This window comes from Diplotaxodon limnothrissa, linkage group LG23 (assembly GCF_057381915.1).
Source record: "Diplotaxodon limnothrissa isolate DT_005_m linkage group LG23, D_limnothrissa_male_GT1.1, whole genome shotgun sequence".
Lineage (NCBI taxonomy): Eukaryota > Metazoa > Chordata > Actinopteri > Cichliformes > Cichlidae > Diplotaxodon > Diplotaxodon limnothrissa.
The window spans coordinates 1,973,587-1,994,033 of NC_140617.1; positions in this window are offsets into that span (position 1 = coordinate 1,973,587).

Consider the following 20,447-nt stretch of genomic DNA (forward strand, 5'->3'; position numbering starts at 1 on the left):
CTAATGTTTTTGTCACTTTTTATGGAATCAAACTCAAAGTAAGGTCAGTACTTCCACGCTTTAAACGCTGCACGCTCATACTCTCTCCCACAATCGATATGTGATCCATTGTTGATCTGCACACAGCTGTTGTCACGAATGTCGCACTCGCTGACGTCACTGTCATGAGACATTCTTGCAAGAAAATCACGGTTTTAGTAACGCAGTAACGCAGCGTTCCTACAGGAAAGTAACGGTAATCTAATTACCGTTTTTGCAATAGTAATCCCTTACTTTACTCGTTAAAGTTACAAGTAACGCGTTACTGCCCATTTCTGTCGAGCAGTGGTTAGCACTGTTGCCTCACAGCAAGAAGAAGCTGGTTTAAATCCAGTAGACAGCTGGGGCCACTGGGTTTGGATGTACGACCCTTTGACTTTCTCGTTATGCCTTTTTCCATCACTGTTATTAAATGGAGGTGAAATACCTGCAATTCTTGTAAGAGAGCATGAAAGTGCAATGAACAAAATACACGAGTTGGAAGCTCGACTGACCCGTCTTGTTGGGAATCATCTACACGAGTAACACATTCATAAAATCCAGATTTGGCCTGAAATTTCCCTTTTTCAATACCCACGCTGTTTTTTGTGTTTCTATTTTGTTGTTCACATATATTCCCAAAATAAATACGTGTGAAGGATTAAGCAGGCTGGGGCTTTTAAGTGACGGAGGTGAGAGGTCGAGTTTGTTTTGTGAGCAGACTCGGACCCACAACTCAACAGCCATCAGTCAGTCTCCTCTCACAGTCATCACATCCAGTTTTAATGGGTAAAAAAGCAAAAGTTTCACTAAAATCAGCCTCTATAGCCTCATCAAGGTTGATTTTTATGTTCACAGTGGGTTTGTGAGTCATTCGCTGTATATTAGTTGTATAAAACATATTTGCTGCTCTATCATCGCATATTCTGGGAGCTGGATATTCAGACACCTTATCAATAATCCATCATATGTCTGCCGAGGTGAACATACTGCTGCTCCTGGACCAGCAGTCAGCACTTATTACAGAGGATATTAGATGCTGCATTCAGCCTTCTGTAAATATTACCAGTGAAATGCAACACAGAAACTTGTTAAACACATTTTCTTCCAGGTATAAAGTTTTGTGGTGTTTTTAAAAAATAAACATCTAACTGGGACTACCTTTGCTGGGCAAAACCTTTGTTTGCATCACCGCATCAGTCAGTCTGAAAAGTAATTGGCTTAGCTGTAATAAGCTACTGTTTGTTTTCTCTGAGGCAGAAACCCATTAATGGAACAAAACTACTCACAAATTAACATGCAAACTAAGTAGAGACTGTCGTCTTCAGTAGATAAACAGATTACGCATGTTCTCGGAAGAGACTTCACAAGGTCATACCTGACTGCAGTGGGCTTGTTTATCTAGGATGGATTCATTTTCCATGATGTGCAGCTTGAAAGGATTTAGCTCAAAGGTCTTTAACTTGACCTTGAATGTTTCCATACCGAGTACTAATGCCCTGTGAATCTGACAGCTTTGTGATATACTTGACATCAACACGTGAAGCAGCGCTCGGTGAGGACACTGTTTAGTTTCACTATGATGTCACAACCATGGACTTAAAATCTGTGGACTCTTCTGGAAACTGTGCGTGTGCATTGACTGCATGCATGCAGCACGTCACGTGTCGCACGGATCGGGGAGCACGGTCCTGGGTCTGTGTAGGTTCTCTCCGGGCGCTGCAGCTTTCTCCCACACACATGCCGTTAGACGGGTTCGATGACTGGTGATTATAAATTGCTGTAGGCGTGAATGCAAGTGTGAGGGATGCCTTTCTGTCTGTGCTGGCCCTCAGATTGGTGATCTGCCTCAGGTGTACCCCACCTCTCGTCCTATGGTAGCTTGGATAGGCTCCAGTCCCTCCCAAAATTCATCCTGTACTTGGACTGTTACCTCAGAACAACACTTTGAACTTGATCCTGCTGGGAGGAGCTTTCCGTCACCACATACTCTTTACTGTAATCCCAAACCGTGGTCACAAATCCCCTTCTGAGGCAGCAGCCCCTCACTTTTTTATCCTTATGTCACATTCCTCACCTGGGCCACAGTCCTCCCCCTCTGACCCTGGACAAAGAAGACTGAGGTGGGGGGAATGGGGGTGTTGCATCAGTGTGAAGTTCAATGGTGAATTAGGCAGACTGGGGTCATATAGGTCGATTGCATGACAGAAAAGTCGTCTTTGTTACTTTTTGTGTCCAAAAATAAACTTTATGGCAGAGAAAATGTAAATTTTTAACACTGGTCTCACTTATGCTTGTGAATCTGTGATTCTCCAGGTAGTCGTCTTATTCTTCATCCCAAGCCCAACTCAGTGCAGTGGTGTCGTCTGTGAAGTCTCACCTCAGACAGTCTCTGCCACATGAGAAACAAAGGACTTACACCTTCTGTGCAGCAGCAAGCTTAGACGAAAACACCCCCGAGTGTCTGTCATTGTTCACACTGTGAGATATGAGGCACTTGCTAGCTTGCTGAAGATCAAAGACACTGGCGTCCACCAGCAGATGGATATGTTCATGTGATTTTGTGCTGCCACAATGTTTAAATGAGACATCTCTCTCATGCTGAGCCTTCAGCTGTCTCGTTTGGTTCCTCGATTTTATCAAACAAATGACCACAGCCTCAAACAAACGGACAGCCGGGCCAGTGCTTGGCTCGGGCCTCCAGGAGGGGGGGGGGAGTGCATCCTCTGGTGTTTATCAGGCAGAGCGCTGGCACACAGTTCAGACTGAGGAGTCCGGATGTTACCAGAAGCCATGCAGGGCTCTTCTGTGCTGCTGCTGCTACTGAGCTACGTAAGTCTGGCTGCACTGAAGTACTTTTATCTCTGAAAAATACTGCTGATATACTTCTGTTTAATTTTTCCAGTGGACTGTCAACTAGTAGTAGAAGCAGAAAGTGTAATTATTTCTGTTTAGGTTAAGAGTAAAGGTACAAGGCTCTGAAATGTAAAGGAAAAACCAGATCGCTGTAGATTTCTCACTCATCTACACTAAGAATCACTTTACTTACATTTACTGTTTTCACCTGCCTTTGCTCCTCTTCTGTTTCTCTCAGTAACTGTAGCAATTAAATAATTTTGTTTTATTTACACGTTTCAAGTAATTGGCTCTTGTTATATGTGCAAATGAAACAATCATCGATGGTGGAGGACTTTTACTTCAACTGTAGCAACATAGCAAATAAAATATTCTCTCTGCAAAAGAATAATTTCACCCCTTAAAATGTTTTGACCTTCATATTAGTCACAGACAGAAGAGGTCAGTGTACTAAACCTGCCTGAAGGACAGATGCATGTTTTCACAAAGGAATCGATTATTGGTCATTTTTACCTGACATATTTATTGTTCACATAGATAATTTTTTGGTTTTGTCTGGTTTTTCTTTGGTTATGAGAGATTTAAACACCCTTCTTTGTCAGCTTTTTCTATACAGAAAGAGCAACAACAAAATAAAGCATTATGTCATCTGCAGGACAGTCAGACGACATAATAATAATCTAATATTATGTCATAATATGCTAAATACAGTAAAAACTAAGGCACCACTGAATGGTAATGTATATAAATGTAGTAAAACATCTGAAGTCTGTTTGTGTGAGATATTAATGTTGCTGATTCTGGCATCCCCGTGTGGCCACAGCTGAGACCATGTAGCATGATGAGCAGCGTTTATATGTACAGAAGAAATGACATTTCTCTGAGCAACGAAATTCTTCCTTTGCTGTCCGTACACAAATACCACGTTAGTTTAAAAGAACAAGATAAATAAGGATAAAAAATTATGGAAGATAAATAAATAAGTGAAGACAAGTGAGGTATGCAGATGTCGATGTCCACCACAATAAAAACAGAACTCACCTTTTTAAAGTATAAGTGAGGTTTTTCCTCTGGTATTTATATGTGTTTAACATGCATCGACTTCTGTGAATCATAACATTTCATGGCAAAGACTTGGTTTAAGGTTGAATCTGGGGTCAGGATTAAGCAAGTAGTAGTTATAGTTGGGCAAACCTCTGCCTTCAGCAGCTGAGCATCGCTGTGGAGATGAGAGCATCATGTGCTCATGTCTAACAGACACACAACGCTGTGACAGTCAACAAACAAACACATCGTTTGATTTCTGACAGCGTTTTATTTTTCCTGTTATCAGAGATCGTTAAGGTGTCTAAAACACACTAGATCAGTTGTTGCTGCTGCTCATCCTAATATATATGTGTTCCTTTTTGTTCCTTTTACGGATGATGTCTGTGTTATGTGGAGTGTAGCATAACTGGTTTCTATGCTTTAGCTTTCTTAAAGTAATCAAGAGTTACTAACAGTTATACAGATTTGATTTAGATGCCAGCCTAAGCTGCAGGCTTTCAAAGCTGGACTAAGTTACAGGGTCAGTAATCTCTACACAACAAAGCTGAAGATATCTGCTAGGATTAGCTGGTGCACACCCACGCAGTAGCATTATCTGATAGTGTGTACACCCTTTAGTAATGTCTCCTCAGCCCTACAGCTTCACGCTTCAAGTTCATAAGGCCACACTGTGCTGCCCTGTTTGCTTTTCTGTTAACAAATAAGTGTGAATCTATGACATTTAATAACATTTTTCCATAGTACAGTCTGTGTTTGTATTGGCCGGTGTGTCTGGGGGAAGCCACAGAGGGAGCGTTTGTCTGCGAGCTGAGTAACTGTGCTTTGGACTTGTGTGTGAATCCACGAGAAGCAGTTTACTGAGGAATGTCATTTAGGCATCAAATGCTTTAATTAAATGTTTAGCAAAATGAAAACTGCAAGATGGTTGAAAATGGACTAAAATGTGAAATATCTTCACTGTGGTCAGATTTGCCTGCAGGCTGGATCTGTAGATGAGACAAACCTTCAGCCTGGAGTCAGAGTATCATCCAGTTCAGAAAATTCCCCTCAAAGCTGGACTTCGCAGGCTGGTCACACTGAGGTGACGCCAAGGCTGGATCCAGTAAGCAGCGCTTCCCCTTTGAAGTCGCATCCTGATCCTCCCATACGTGATGGAAACGCCAAAGTATTGAACAATCATGCAGATCTAGATACAAATACTACAAGTTCAACCAACAGAGAAGCAGACGAGCCAAAGCCGGAACCGAGGCCTCGCTCTTCGACTGGAAATGAGCAGCTTTCCAAGTCGCATCTTAACATAACTGGGACGGGGAGCTCAGAAGCACAAACTGCCGAGATGACAGTTGCCAGCCCTAACATTCAGTCTGAGGACGCCACAGCTGCAGCTGCCTCATCAGGAACTCATACAGAAACAAAAACAGGGACGGTTTCATCTATTCCTGCTTCAGGATTCACCACAGAATCTGTTGCTTCCACTGTGGACCCTTTACCAGAAAAAGTGGAAACAGGCAAAATTAGACAACAGGCTTTGTCATCAGTGGTTACCAGTCCAGTCCCAGTAGTCGCTATTCCCTCCTTTAAAGACTTCAGAACAACAGAGGAAGACGTATCAGTGGAAAGGGCAGCTACGGTTGTAACCCCCACACTACAAAGTGGAGAAGCTCTGAGTCCCAGGGTCACAGAAACTGAGATGAGTAATGTTTCAGCCAGTGAGGAAATAGAAAAGGAGGCAATGGAAGACACGTTTGAGACTGTTTCACCCACAGGAAAAACAGTCCCGTTTCAAGGTGGAGATGGAGTTAATGGGACGGAGACAGATGAAAATGAAACAGATCCAGAGGTGGAGGAAGGGCATGCAGACGGTGACAGGTTTTACAGTCATCCCTCGCCTGATTTGATCTCCCAGTTTAGCACCGTAGGCTTCAGCATCCAGTCAGAGACTGAACCTCCACAGCAGACTGACAGAGCAGCGAATCCGCCTCCTACAAACACAGTCAGACGTCAAACACCTGGGATCAGAGGTCAAAGGGTAGGAATTTGTTCATGCTTTGCAGTAACTATGTATGAATAAGACTTGATTTCACTACTGTAGCTATTTTTACCTTCGTGGGTCTTGGTACTATAAACAAAGATTCATTCACATTGATTCAGAGTTTTAATGAAATTATAAACAAAGCACACAGGAAATTTTAATCACATTTGTCTGATATTCTCGGCTTATTTACGGCCGTGTCCTTGGATGAAATTGAATTTGCACAAAGCTGATTTGATGACTACGATGGCAGCATATATCTGTGTCAGTTCTAGCACCTAGAAAACCGTGTGTGTGTAGGGGAGGGGGGTTAGTCTCTCCAGTGAGATGCACTGGCTCCCTCCTCTGGCTAAACTGTGGCACTGTAACCCTCAGGCGTATTTGTAAGGTCATCAGCTACACTACACCTTTTTTCCTTTTCCCCCAACAAATATATATTTGGTTTATTGTACATAACACACCCCCAGTTACACTCATGTTCAGTGTGTCATCGTTTAAAGTATAGTTTTGTTAAAAGAAAATTGTACATAGTGCGATCAGCTACATGAAATGTAGCCATATAACCACTTTTGAGTGATAAACTTATTTTAGCAACTAACAGCTTCCTCTTTCCTGAGAACATACAGATGTAGAAAAGGGGAACCTCAGCTTTGAGTTCTTGGAATAACTTTGTACACACATGTAACCAGCTTGTATAAATAATCCATATCAGGAAGATCATAATAATCCCTCACCAAGTGAAAAATTAGAGATCAAAGTAGAAGTTTAAAAAGGGCTGGATACAGACCCGACTGAATACATGTAAATACAAGAGGAATAAAGTGGAATAAACAAAAGGCTAAATTAAATTAGAGATAATTAAATTATCTCTAAATGGTAAATGGCCTGCATTTGTATAGCGCTTTTCTAGTCCCTAAGGACCCCAAAGCGCTTCACACTACATTCACGCACTGGTGATGGCAGCTACATTGTAGCCACAGCTGCCCTGGGGCGCACTGACAGAGGCGAGGCTGCCGGACACTGGCGCCACCGAGCCCTCTGACCACCACCAGTAGGCAAACATGGGGTTAGTATCTTGCCCAAGGATATTTGGCATGCAGGCAGGAGGCAGCCTGGGATCGAACCACCGACCTTCTGATTAGTGGCTGACCTGCTCTGCCACCTGAGCTACAGCCACCCAAAATTATCTCTAATGTATTCAAACTGATAATAGCAAGGATAACAACCTGTAAACTGGTATTAACAATGAAACATAGTTGGGATGACGTCCATGCCCAGAATGAATAGAATGAATGAAAGCAGATAATTCACACGAAGACATATTAAATGAAATAGAGAGATGCATAAGGTATATTAAGGTTGTGTCATCGTTCAGCCAAGGAAAGTGTGTGAGAAGGAAAATGTCTCCAGCTTGGGAAAGGGTGAAACTGCAGATCACCCGCAGCGCTTGATGGATACAAAATAAAATATAAATAAAATATTGTAATATACTATTGCTGTTATATATATATATGTATATGTGTATATATATATATATTAGGGGTGCAACGATATTCGTATCGATATTGAACCGTTCGATACAGTGCTTTCGGTTCGGTACGCATATGTATGAACAATACAACATTTGTAATTTATTTTATCAACTTTCCTTCTGACGATGCTGTCTGTGTTGAGCGCTCTGTGAATCTGCGTTCGACTACTCCGCCTAGGCTGCACTGTCCAGCGCAGATCCACTGAGCGCTCAACACAGACAGCATAGTCAGGAGGAAGAGTGCAGGGCAAGCTAGCAAGACAGAAGTTAAGCTCTCCTTGCAACATGGACCTCCCCCACCCTCATTCAGATCTGGCGTTTGGAATTATTTTGGTTTTCATGTGACGTATGACCCTGAAGGTAAGCGAGTCATGGACTAAAGTAAAACAGTATGTTGGATGTGCCATGCAATGCTTAATTACATTGGTGTGAACTAGTGTGTTAGCGCAGTTAGCTCGTTAACATGTTGGCCGTCTAGCCCCATGCACAGGGCGATCGGCGGTAGCTCGTTAACGGAGATTTGCCGTGTTGTGGCGTTAAGGTCATTTCAACGAGATTAACCTGAAAGCACTAGTGGGAACACAACGAATATGACTGCACATTTACGCCGACATCATCCCAGTGCAAAGACAAAAACAACAAGCATGCTACTAACTTTAGCCGAGTCATTTAGACAGCTGTTAGCACATGATTCTCCTTATGCTGCTGAGAATATAGCCCAGAAGAAGCGGATAGTATAGCTTTTATTTTGGAAAGAGACATTTCTCTGTAATAAACTCTCTTTTCCAAAGATGAGTGATTCCTCAATCAGATACAGGGCTTGCAAAATCGCTAGCCCGACGTCCCGGAGCTAGCGATCTTTCCAGTCGGGCTACAAAAATCTCTCTGCCCTGCCCGTCGGGCTATTGTAGGAAAAATATATGTCAATGCTTTTGCATTCTTTCAGAAATGTAGCTGGGTAATTATGTCATTGGCATCGGTGAGCCACTGTCAATATGTGACATATTGAAATCGGGTTTGAATTTGCGCTTGTTTTTTTGCTTTCACTTTGCAATGACAGCACTGATCTGTGAGTGATGATAATTTGTGCACCAATTCCTCTGACATAGTCTTATTAATCGTTAGCTTACTATGCAAACATGACAAGTGAAATCTCCCGCAGCTTAAACATGTGAGAGGTTGATCGCGCAGAGAATCGCTGAGCTTATGTGAGTCCGTGTGTAAAAGTAGCAGTATATATATTTTAGTTCTGCTGAGCCAAATAAGACAGGTCAGGGTGAAGAAGTGACAGCCAAAGAAAAGCTTACCACAAAACGGAGAAGTTATGACAAATGAGACTATAAGGCAAAAAGAAAGTGCAGCTTTATGGTTTCATGGACAAAAGAATTTCTGTGGCTGTGATATGATGAGCTAAATAACCAGGGCTGCACATAAGTGGTCCGCAGGTGCGCATTCGCTGTCAAAATAAAAAACGCGCACAAGGGTTAGGGTTAAATTTAAAAACTGTACTTTTGAGTTAAAATATATATTTATAATTTTAATAAATGACAAATTAAAAAGGCATGAACATTTTTTTGTATCGAAAAAATATCGAACCGTGACACCAAAGTATCGAACCGAACCGAACCGTGAATTTTGTGTATCGTTGCACCCCTAATATATATATATATGTATGTGTGTATATATATATATATATATATATATATGTATGTGTGTATGTATGTGTATGTATATATATATATATATATATATATATATATATATATATATAAATAAAGATAATAACATTAATAATGACATAATATTAATATGAAGAGGCACCTCAGTCAGTTATGATGTGAGGTGGATAATTGTTAGAAGTAGTCTGCATCAAGCTTAAGGTTTGCTCAAGTTCAGTACAACGACATATGAGATGAAGGAAATAAAGAAAATATCTAAACTAATTAAGTGCATAGAGGCAGCTGACCTGCTTGAAAACCTGTCATCCTAGATGAGACTTTGCTGAGATGTAGAGCACACCTATACTAACAACTAATAAGCTAAACCCTGTAGACAACAGCTAAAGCTACAGGATTGAGAAGCTGAATTAAATATGTGGACACTGCTAAGCTGATGAGCAAGTTACACATTTTGCTGCATGCTATTAAAGCTCACACATGCAGCTGTCTGTGAGCTCAGTTTTTTCCTCACACTTCTGATTTGTTTCTGGCAGGCAGCAGTTTTTTTTGTGTCCTGACTCGTGTGTAAAGCGTTCATGCCATCAGCAACTTGTTTTTGTTTTTTTGTTGGTTTGAAAAACACATTTGTGATCATACTTGTGGATCACAGTGACACATAATGATTAGGCATATGATTTACTAATGTCTTGTTTTAGAGCTGTGAGCAGTGCATCCACATTGAGATTAAAAGCCTGGTGCAGACTTTATATGAAGCTGCTATAGGAAGAATGGAACCTTGTGGGAAAAGTTCAAATAAAGAAGTTTTTTTAAATCCTAACTTAAAAGTTTGAAATATGTAAGATGTGTGAATTCTTTGAAAAAAATAGAAATGACCTAAAATGCCTTAAATAAAAATGTAGTGTTGCATCTACAAAGAAGAAGAAGACAGTAACTTAAAACTAGCATTACAGACAAATACAGTTTTAGCATTGCCTGACTATGATAAGCCTTTCTACCTGCATGTAGATGGAGGAGCAGGTTACATGAAAGCAGTTTTAACACAGGCATTTGGAGAAAAACAAAAGAAAGTAATAACTTGCAACTACTTAAGCTAACTGGCAACACTGTAGAGAGTCTTTGTGAGGTAAATATGGAGACGGTTTTAATGTTCTGTCAAAATGCCAAATTTCATCTTTAGTGCATAATATAAAGTTTTGGAGAATCTTGAGAAACAGTACGGGAGAAACTGCCTGTGGTATGAGGCATCACAAAAATTCAATTACTAGTGAAACTCATGGAAGCCAACTGCTTGAGACGATGGACCCAAACAAATCTCGTCGGCAGCTTAAAAGCCAGCTTCCGAGATTTGTTTGGGGCTGCAGCGCATGTTTCAGAGGTTGTTTGCACAAAGATCCCAAAAGCATCTTTGGTACCTCCTTCAGGAGGAACCATCCAGACATCATTCTCTTCATTAAAGGTCTTGCGTATCTCAGAAAGCTAATCGAATACAATGTTCTACACCTATTAAAATAGCAAGGCTTCACATTAAAAGCTCCCATGCAGAAGGTAAAATACCTGCATCTGCTCCAGATGTGTAAAAACATGTGTGATAAGTCAAAAACTAGTGCAACACATCAAATTCATAATGAGTGTGTATTTAAAAGAAATTCTAGTTTTACCCATCATGTTCACTTTGTAGTAATCTTAGTTAAAATCATTTTGGGTTCACATGATCCAATGACTCAGCTCTACTGTTTGTTTCAGGGATTGCACGGTTTACCTGGTCTACCGGGACCTAAGGGAGATAAAGTGAGTGTTAAATTAAACTTAATAAAATTCATCTTGGTGTAATTTAAGCACTTGTTCATAAATAGATATTGCAATGAGCTCGGAAGCATGGCTTACAATTGCGTTAATCTTCTTTTTTAGTTTTTTAGAGGCGTAGATTTGTTGGTTTCTTTTCACATTCACGTGTTTGTATTTTTCTTGGTGGTAAATTGTCTTCATGAATCTTTAATAAACTTTAAGTAAAATGTCAAATTCTTGTTCTTGTTCTTGGTTTTGTTTTGGGGGGTTTGTCTTCTAAGGGATACCCAGGCGTGATGGGCAGGACCGGGCAGACTGGATACAGAGGCCCCGTTGGTCCAGCTGGGATGCCGGCTATTGTTGTGTTTAAAACTTCTGAAGAAGAGTGGGAGGCTTTCAAGGTGAGCTGCTGCTGTTTGATGAAATGAAAACTATTTTAACAGACGTGTTCCAAGACTGAGCATATTTAATAAAAACAGGAGATGTACATTCTTCTGCTTAGCAAATGTAAGAAGTGTTAGTTTTAGTAAAATTGTTTAAATATTTATTTCTTGAATGTGTCATTTTTTAAGGATTTTTTTTAACATTATAAGATACTTTTGCTTGACAAATATATAGAGAACTGAAATAAGTGAAATCAGATTAACTGAGAGACAGGAAAATACAAACGTGATCCTTCTGGATCCACTGAATCATTTCATGTGCGATCTAGAAGAGACTGACTTGTTTCATTTGTACTGACTACGATATATAAGCAGTTTTAATGTTATTGGATCTTTAATTTTTCAGTGTCTGCTTGTGTTTCATTATATCACATGTTTGTCCACTTTCACTGCTGACGGATGCGTTCTTATAACTGTGACAATTTAAATCGGTAATTATTTCAGAGCCTATAGTTACCACTGCTGTGTTATTATTTTTAAAGTTTGTTTTTGTCAGGGTAAGTATGAATAAGCTTTTCTTTCTGTGTGTGAACGCTCAGTAATCATGATTGAAAAAATCCATTCTTCACTGTTTTCTTGCAGAAAAAGCAAATTTACAAAAAGCTGGTGTCCTCGTGGCCGGTAGGCGTTTGTTTTATAACATGAATGCACCTAAAATGACTTTTTACAGTAACTCCTTTCTTATAGCAGCTGAACTTTGGTACTCTGAGAAGATTATTTTTTAGGTTAATCAAAAAATTATTCTTTGCACATTTTCATTTGAATGTTATAATAAGACATGTTGTGCCTGAGCTGTAACACTGTGTGTTTTTGTTCTCAGAGACTTAAAGGGCCTCCGGGTCCTCCCGGACCTCCTGGAGATGATGGACCAATTGTAAGTAGACAAAGACATTATGGCTAAATTCAACTTGAAAGTTTTACCTGACAATACAAATAAAGGACTGTAACTAGACTCCAGTGGTTACTTTTTCTCCAGGGACTACCTGGAATTCCTGGAAAGCAAGGACCTAAAGGAGTTCAAGGAATCATCGTACGTTTCTCTGATTTGTTTTTGTTTTTTTGCATCTGATTACTTGAGTGCAGGATCATGGGGCTCACATCATGACAACTAAAAACAAGTGTAAGGCAAAGAACATGCTAAGGTTCACGCACATATTGCAAAATGAGATGATTAATGCTTTATTGCAAAGCAGCTGACTATGTAAATATCAAATGTTTTTAGCGTGATTAGGACGATCAGTAGGGTGATAACTTGTATATTATTCTAGCGATATTATGGTGGATTAAGACATTAATATGATGCTTAAGTGGATGCTGGCTTGTTGTGGTTGGTCAGGACAGAGGTTTTAATATTTCCTGGATATATTTTAGTAGTAATAGGAATTCTGGGTAGAAGCAAATTTATATTGAATAGAGAGGAAAGATATTACTACTATTGTCTGTAAATCTGCTCTGTAATGTCTCGTGATTATTCTTCTACCTACTTTACATGTTGCGTTGTACTCCAGGGCAGTCCTGGTCCACAGGGTATCCTGGGTCCCCCGGGCCGACCTGGAAGAGACGGGACCCCAGGACACAATGCTGACCCGGGCCCTTCAGGTTTACCTGGAGAGCAGGTAAATCTCCTGGAAAACATGTATTTATTTCTTTTTAGTTTCCATGTATGGATGTAAGTTAGTCATACTGGTGCCTGGGGAATTAACTCCTTAGTTGTCCTTACAGGGTCCCAAAGGCTACACAGGAGAGCAGGGCAGCAAAGGGGAGCTGGGTGAGTGGGTAAGATTGTCCTGAACTTATAATGTTATCAGGATTATAACTGTGGAGGCTTTAGCATGCACGTGCATAGACAGCATACATTCTCTGGCCTTTTTATTAGATACACCTGTTCAACTGCCTGTTAAAGGCAAATATCTAATCAGCCAATCACATTGCAGCAACTCAGTGTATTTAAGAACGTAAACATGGTCAAGATGACCTGCTGAAGTTCAAACTGAGCTTCAGAATCAGGAAGAAAGGTTATTTGAGTGTATGATATGGTTGTTGGTGCCAGACAGGCTGGTCTGTGTATTTCAGAAACGCCTGATCAACCATCACTAGTCTTTACACAGAGCTGATAGGAAGGCAGCAGTAATTCAGATAACTACTTATTAGGCCTGAGGTACACAGGAGACCTCTCTGGATGGACAAGAGAGACGGGCTACAGAAAAAGACCACAGCAGCTGCCATTACTGTCAGCTGGTCTGATGAGTCTCACCTATCAGATGGTAGAAAGCATGGATCCGTCCTGCCTTGTATCAACAGTTCAGTATAATGTTGTTGGCTCACCTGGTCCCCTCAGCACCAACTGAGCATCGTTTGAGTGCCACAGCCTGCCTGAGTCTTGTTGTTGACCATGCCCAGCCCTTACTGACTCGCCATCACAAAGTTCAAAGCACCTCAAACTGTTTTCTTGGACGTCGATGTAATGAAATGGCTTTCACAGTCACGAGGAACCTGTCACGGACTGAGTGGACTGAGTGAGGTGGATCCAGCAGCAGACACGGGCGAGAAGACGGAACTGAACTTTGAACGAAAGGCGAGCTTTTATTATGGCTGAAACAAAGTGGCCAAAACAGCTGGCACGACGCGGCAATAGTAATAATAATAGTAATAATAATACATTTTATTTGAGGGCGCCTTTCAAAAGAACAAAATTAATAAAAGGAGCAATAGTCATAAAATACATAAAATAAGTTAAAATTGCAAAACAGAACTTGACAACAGATAAAATCGGCACTAAAGTGAATAAGCCAGTTTGAACAGATGTGTTTTGAGCTGTGACTTAAATACTGGAAGAGAGTTTATATTTCTTATGGCTGGTGTCACGGCCTTTTATGTTCCAAACGCCAAAAAAGTCCAAGAAAAGGCCGTGGGTGGCAACGGGAGGTTTGTTTTCGAACGCACTTCTGACTCCATTGTTTAAAAAATCATCTGCCGTTTATTTCGTGGAAAATTATAAACAAAAATCAACCAAATAACTTCTTAAAACTTAAAATTAAACGTAGGTTAACTTAATTTGCTTTAACAACTTCAAAAGTGGTCAAAAAAATCATTTTTCGTCTTCCCATCAGACGTTTGGCAAACAAAAACCATCTTTACCACCCCAGGGTGCTCTTAATCCCCTGATTAATGGGAGGGTCCATAAGCCAATAAACCAATCACTTTCCAAAAAACTTTTCCAATAAAATGAATTACAAATTTACATAACAAAACTAGGTCAGCATATTCCTACAACTTTAAAGAAAAAACAAAAATGAATACAAATTGCATTTTATAAACATTCAACAAAAACGGCCACAACAGCTGGAGGAAGAGAGTTCCAGAGCCGAGGAGCGGAGCGACTGAAGGCTCTGATCCCCACAGTGGTGAGATGAGGGCGGGAAACAGTGGTGATATGAAGCAGGTCACACAAATAGGAAGGAGCAGATTTATGGATACACTTGTGTGCGAGAAGTAAGACTTTAAAGTTTATCCTGGCTTCTCCGGGCAACCAGTGAAGCTGCTGAAGAACTGGGGTAATATGAGCTCTTGAACAAATGAACAAAGGGAGACGGAGGACTTAAATACACACATGAGGTGATCAGGAGAGGTGGAGACACGTGAGGACACAGCTGACTCGAATGAAAATATAAGGACAACACAGGGGAGAGAAACACTGGACACGCTAACATGAGACACGGACCTTCAAAGTAAAACAGGAAGCATGACAAGCACAGACTAGACGCTGAACTAAACCTAAGAACAAAACTCTTAACCAGAATAACACTGAAAATTAGGATTACATCTTCAAAACAGGAGAACTAAAGAATAAAAAAAAACATAATACAGAAAAAACACCGAAACGCATGAAACTAAAACTGCTGAGTCAAAATGACCCAGCACCATGAAACCACTAGAAATCTGTATCTAATGATTTGGCCAGTGAGTGTGTATCTGTCTCCCTTTGCATTCAGCGACAGCCACTTATTTGTGCAGCTTGCTCATACTATTATAACTGTATATGTTAAAGTGTCAAAGATTTATATTAAGAGTCAAACATTTTCTCTGCCTGCAGGGTTATCAGGGCGAGGCGGGGTCACAGGGACCCAGAGGACAGAAAGGAGACAAGGTCAGACGAGTCATCTGTAGAACTGCTGTCGTTTTGCAGGAAGGCTGCACGGGATTCTGATCCGTGTCTTTGTGCCTACAGGGAAATAAAGGAGTCAGAGGCCACGCTGGGCTTCCTGGCTACATAGTAAGCTCAGATGACCAGCTCCATTCCCAGCACATTCAAAAAGTTGCTTTTTATTACTTAATATTTGTAAAACAGATGACTTAAATTAATTTTTGCTCTCAAATTATGTACATTTTAAAGCTACATCTGAAAAGTCCAATGTTTACAGGGCACGTCCGGAGCAAGAGGTCCTCCCGGTTTCCCAGGACCGTCAGGGCCTTCGGTCAGTGTCACACAAACAGATAGAAAAAATGATCTGTGTTGGTGTTTCTACTGTTTCTACTTTGCATTCATTGTTGCTTTTCATTGTTTTCAGGGACAAACTGGGGATTTAGGCTTCTGTGGTCCGAGAGGCCCTCCGGTAAGTTATATCCTCCCACAAAACCATCACACTGAAAATTATTTTTAATTAAACATGAGATACTATTAATGAGCATCTATTAATCTGCCTTCTTTTCAGGGCAAAATGGGTCCCGGAGGAGGAAAAGGTGTCCGAGGAATTACAGGACCAACAGTAAGTAAAGTAAACAAACTCAAAGTGGTGTTTGTTTGTTTAAAGACATTTATAGAGCAATTATTTAAACTGTCAGGGTCATCAGGGTGAAATGGGCCCCAGAGGAGCAGCTGGGTCACAGGTGAGAAAACACTTATATTTGCTCCCTTTCTAGCAGACGTTGTCACTTACCTCAGTAAATGTCCAAAATATACATACGTGCATTGCTTTAGGGAGAGCCCGGTCCGGATGGAACAGTCGGGTTTCCTGGTGTTCGTGGCCCTCAGGTATTAGTAAAGCTTTTGTATAGCATGAAATGATCACGTGTGAAACAACCAACACGTTGTTCAGCGTTTGGTAAATGAAAGTTGCACGTTTTTGGTGTGGTCACGTGTAGTTTGTGAACAAAGGAAGGTGAAAATGAGATAATATTGATTAAAAACGAGAGTAGGAAGATAAACCTGAGTAAATCTTTTTAGGAGTAAAAAAAAAAAGTTCTTTATCACATGTTGAAAAATTAATTGTGAGTAAAACACTTTGATCAATGACCTCACAGGGAAACCCAGGCCCTAATGGACCTCCAGGTCCTAAAGGTAGCACTGTGAGTATACTTGAAGACATAAAATGTCAAACTGGTTTGTGAACGTACGCAGTTACCAGTTCGGGTCACTGCCGTTTGAATTTTCTGTTTTTTACATTTCACCAGGGTGATCCAGGAGATGAAGGGGAAGTAGGTCAACCTGGACCACCTGGACTAAACGTAAGATAATTAGACTAAAGAGTAAGTGTGCTGTGCAGCGTTTGTTTACGCTGTAGTGAGTTTACCTGAGCAATGTCCCCTTATTTTAGGGAGCCAGTGGGAATCCAGGAAAGCCTGGATCCTCAGGTGATCCCGTAAGATTACTTAAAAGAATTTAATTTCTCACTCTTGCTAAAATGGTTACAACCTTTATAATGCATGACATTAATTGATGTTCCCTTTTGGTCTCCTGAGCTGTTGTTTTCTGTTTACTTATGTGTTTCTGTCACCACCAGGGTGTCAAATCCAGGAGAGGTGAGAAGGGGGATCCAGGATTCAAGGGAGCCCAGGTAATTTTCTTGTCCATCTGTCCGGTCTGTGGTTGGTTAACTGATCAGATCAGTGAATCAGCTTGTTTTGTTTGTTCAGGGTCCTCGTGGACCTCCAGGTAAACCGGGATCAAAGGGGCACGCAGGGCCAACGGGACTTGAGGGACTTGGAGGATATGCAGGGCTACCAGGACTTCCTGGACCTGCTGTGAGTGTAAAAAATAAATATATATTTAAAAAAACATGCTCACTTATGATGCTAAAGCTTCTGTAATATCAGATCTTATTTCATATCTTCATCCAATGTTGTAGGGCTTTGATGGCATCATGGGAGAGCCAGGGAAGCAGGGAAAAGATGGCTCCAAGGTGAGTTTGAGCAAATAGTTGAATCTGTTTATCTTGACTCTTTTTCTTTGCTGAAAAGTGAATTTTGTTGTGCAAATATGATGTGATGTAGGGAAACCGAGGACCAGCTGGTATTCAAGGAAGTCCTGGATCTCGAGGCAATAAGGTAAGGAGTCTGAATAATTCATATCTATAAAAATAAATGAGTGTTGTCAGCGTTAATCTCGTTAAATTGACGTTAACGCCATAACCGCATTAACGCGGCAAATCTCAGTTAACGACTTACCGCGGATCACCCCGTGCGTGGGGCTGCATGGCGTCAACACATTAGCGCGGTTAGCTTTTTAACGCGTTAATGCAGTTATGGCTGACAGCACTAAAATACATCAATATATTTGCACAGAAATTTAGTTTGACAGAATGTTGCATATCTCAGTGTGACCTTAAAGATCAGAGGCCAAACTTGGTATTTAACCCTTTAAGACCTACCATAGAACCAAGTCCGCCAGAGCTTATATTATATTTTTACATGCTGTGGAGCCATTTTTGGGAGTATTTCAAGTTGCTATACATCAATACAACCATTATAGCCCAAATTTTAATAATATGTATGCATTAAGTGCATAGTAATTACATAAATTCCAAAAAGTGCAATAAACTACAAAAAAATTGAAAATCGTTTTTGTTTTTTTAACATATATTTCTAGTTAGAGAAATTTAAGAGGCTTATCCCTCAAAACTGTAAATACAAAAAAGTTGCACAAAATAGTTTCCCACCACAGGAAATTTATTTTGAGTGTCTTCATAGTTTTATTTTTGAAATACACCAATTTTTATATACTGCAGGAAAAACAAAAATAAATATTATAATGCAAATTTGCAAAAACAAACAGCATATGCATCAAAATAAACTATTTCCAGCAGTGCAATATGAGTCCTAAGCATCCCAGAAACGACACAGAAAGTCATAAAGTCAAACATAACTTTTAAAAACACCAGTATAGGCTCATGAGGCCCTGATAGTAAAAAAAACTACATTTCCGCAAAATGACATTACTTCCGGTTTCGGGCAGTGCTGATGGACATAGGAAGTGTTATGAACAGCTGATCGGATCGGCAAAGGGTGTTTCTGGAATATTATGTTTTTGTTGCTACAAGTGCTTTTTATGCAGTTTTTGCAAAGCTATATGTGGAAGGAAACTGTGACCGAGGACAAGCTGATGGCATAAGATGTAAGTACAACTCCTCCGATTTCATATGCAAAAAAAATTATTGCGCTACCTTACGTGGTTGCAGAGCTACCGGGATTTAAAAATAGTTACGCAAAACAGAGCGTGCCTGCACCGACTGGCTTTAAAGGGTTAAAAGACATTTTAAAAAGCAAAGTCAACATAAAATTGCAAAGGAGGTGTTTTTCAGCTTTTTCTTACTTTTAATATTTCCAAAAATATGTGAACTGTAGTATTGTAGAGGGAGCAGTGTTGTAACATTTCTTAACCATTAACAGTCATTCTTCTTGTCAAAGGGTCGGGAAGGTCGAGCGGGATTTTCTGGAATCCCTGGTCCTGTTGTGAGTATAAGTGACAACATGTTCAGTATAGATACTTATGTTTGTATTATTTATGTATTTATTTGTTATTGCAGGGACAGATGGGGACATCAGGAGAGAGGGGACTTCAAGGAGAACCTGGTATTAAGGTTCCTATATGGTTAAAGTTCTTACTCTGTACTTGCATGACTGCGCTGTTAATTGTTGTTTTTTTTACATCTGTGACTGAAGGCATCGACCAATCAGTGCATTGAAAAAGCTCTTACTATTGCATTAAACAGAGGCATGTCAAAGAGTTCACACTGTGTTTGTACCTGATTGTGTACCCCATCTGTTTAGGGGAAGATTGGAGTCCCGGGGATGCCGGGTTCAAAAGGCCTGAAGGTGACCATGCTGTACATGTAAACATTAGAGAAACACATGTTTATAGCTTTAAAACAGAATTGATCTATCCACCACACATGACATCTGCTTAAGCTACTATCCAGATGATGGCACTATTTATATACCTCCTCAGTCTCTATACTCCCAGCCGTTCTTTATGATCATCTGGTCAGCTACAAAGCAACGTTCCAGTAAGATTCAGGAACTTGTTTCATTGGCAGATTTTTTCACTTATTTCAAGGTAAAATATCTTGTATTCAGTGAAAAAATCTGCCAATGAAACAAGTTCCTGAATCTTACTGGAAAGTTGCTTTGTAGCTGATTTTGTCTTATTTTAAGTGTAATGAGATAATTTTGACTAGAAATAAGACAAATATACTTGCTGAGATTTTGAGTTTTTGCAGATACTCATTTCTCTGCATAATCATCTCTGATCTCTACTTACTTATGCTTTTGTTTGTTCTCTATTTTCTCTATTTTACTTTGTTTTAATGACTTACTGTTCAGTGTAATCATTTGCCATTGTTCCTTACTGTGAAGCACTTTGGTGTACCCCCTGGTTTTAAACGTGCTATATAAATAAAATTGTATTGTATTTATATGGATTTCAAATATATGGTAAATTTTAACTCCTTTTTTTTATTCACACTAGAAAAAACAAATAGAAAAAAGGAGACATTTCTTTCATTTTTCAGGGATTTAAAGGTCATCTGGGCCACAAGGGGCAGGATGGCAGTCGTGGAGCCTCGGTAAGACTAACCATGTGCTGTGTTTGGAACAGAAGCCTCCCTTATTAATGGGAATTATTTTTCTTTTTATGTATTTATTGTTATGGGTTTGTTATTCCTACAGAACAAAATGGGTTAAGTGTTCCAGAATCAGATTTGATCCTTTCTTCTTTAGGTTAATAGTTAACATTTAATCTGTCAGAAATGATACTTGAGCAGTAATATTACCAGGGTAAC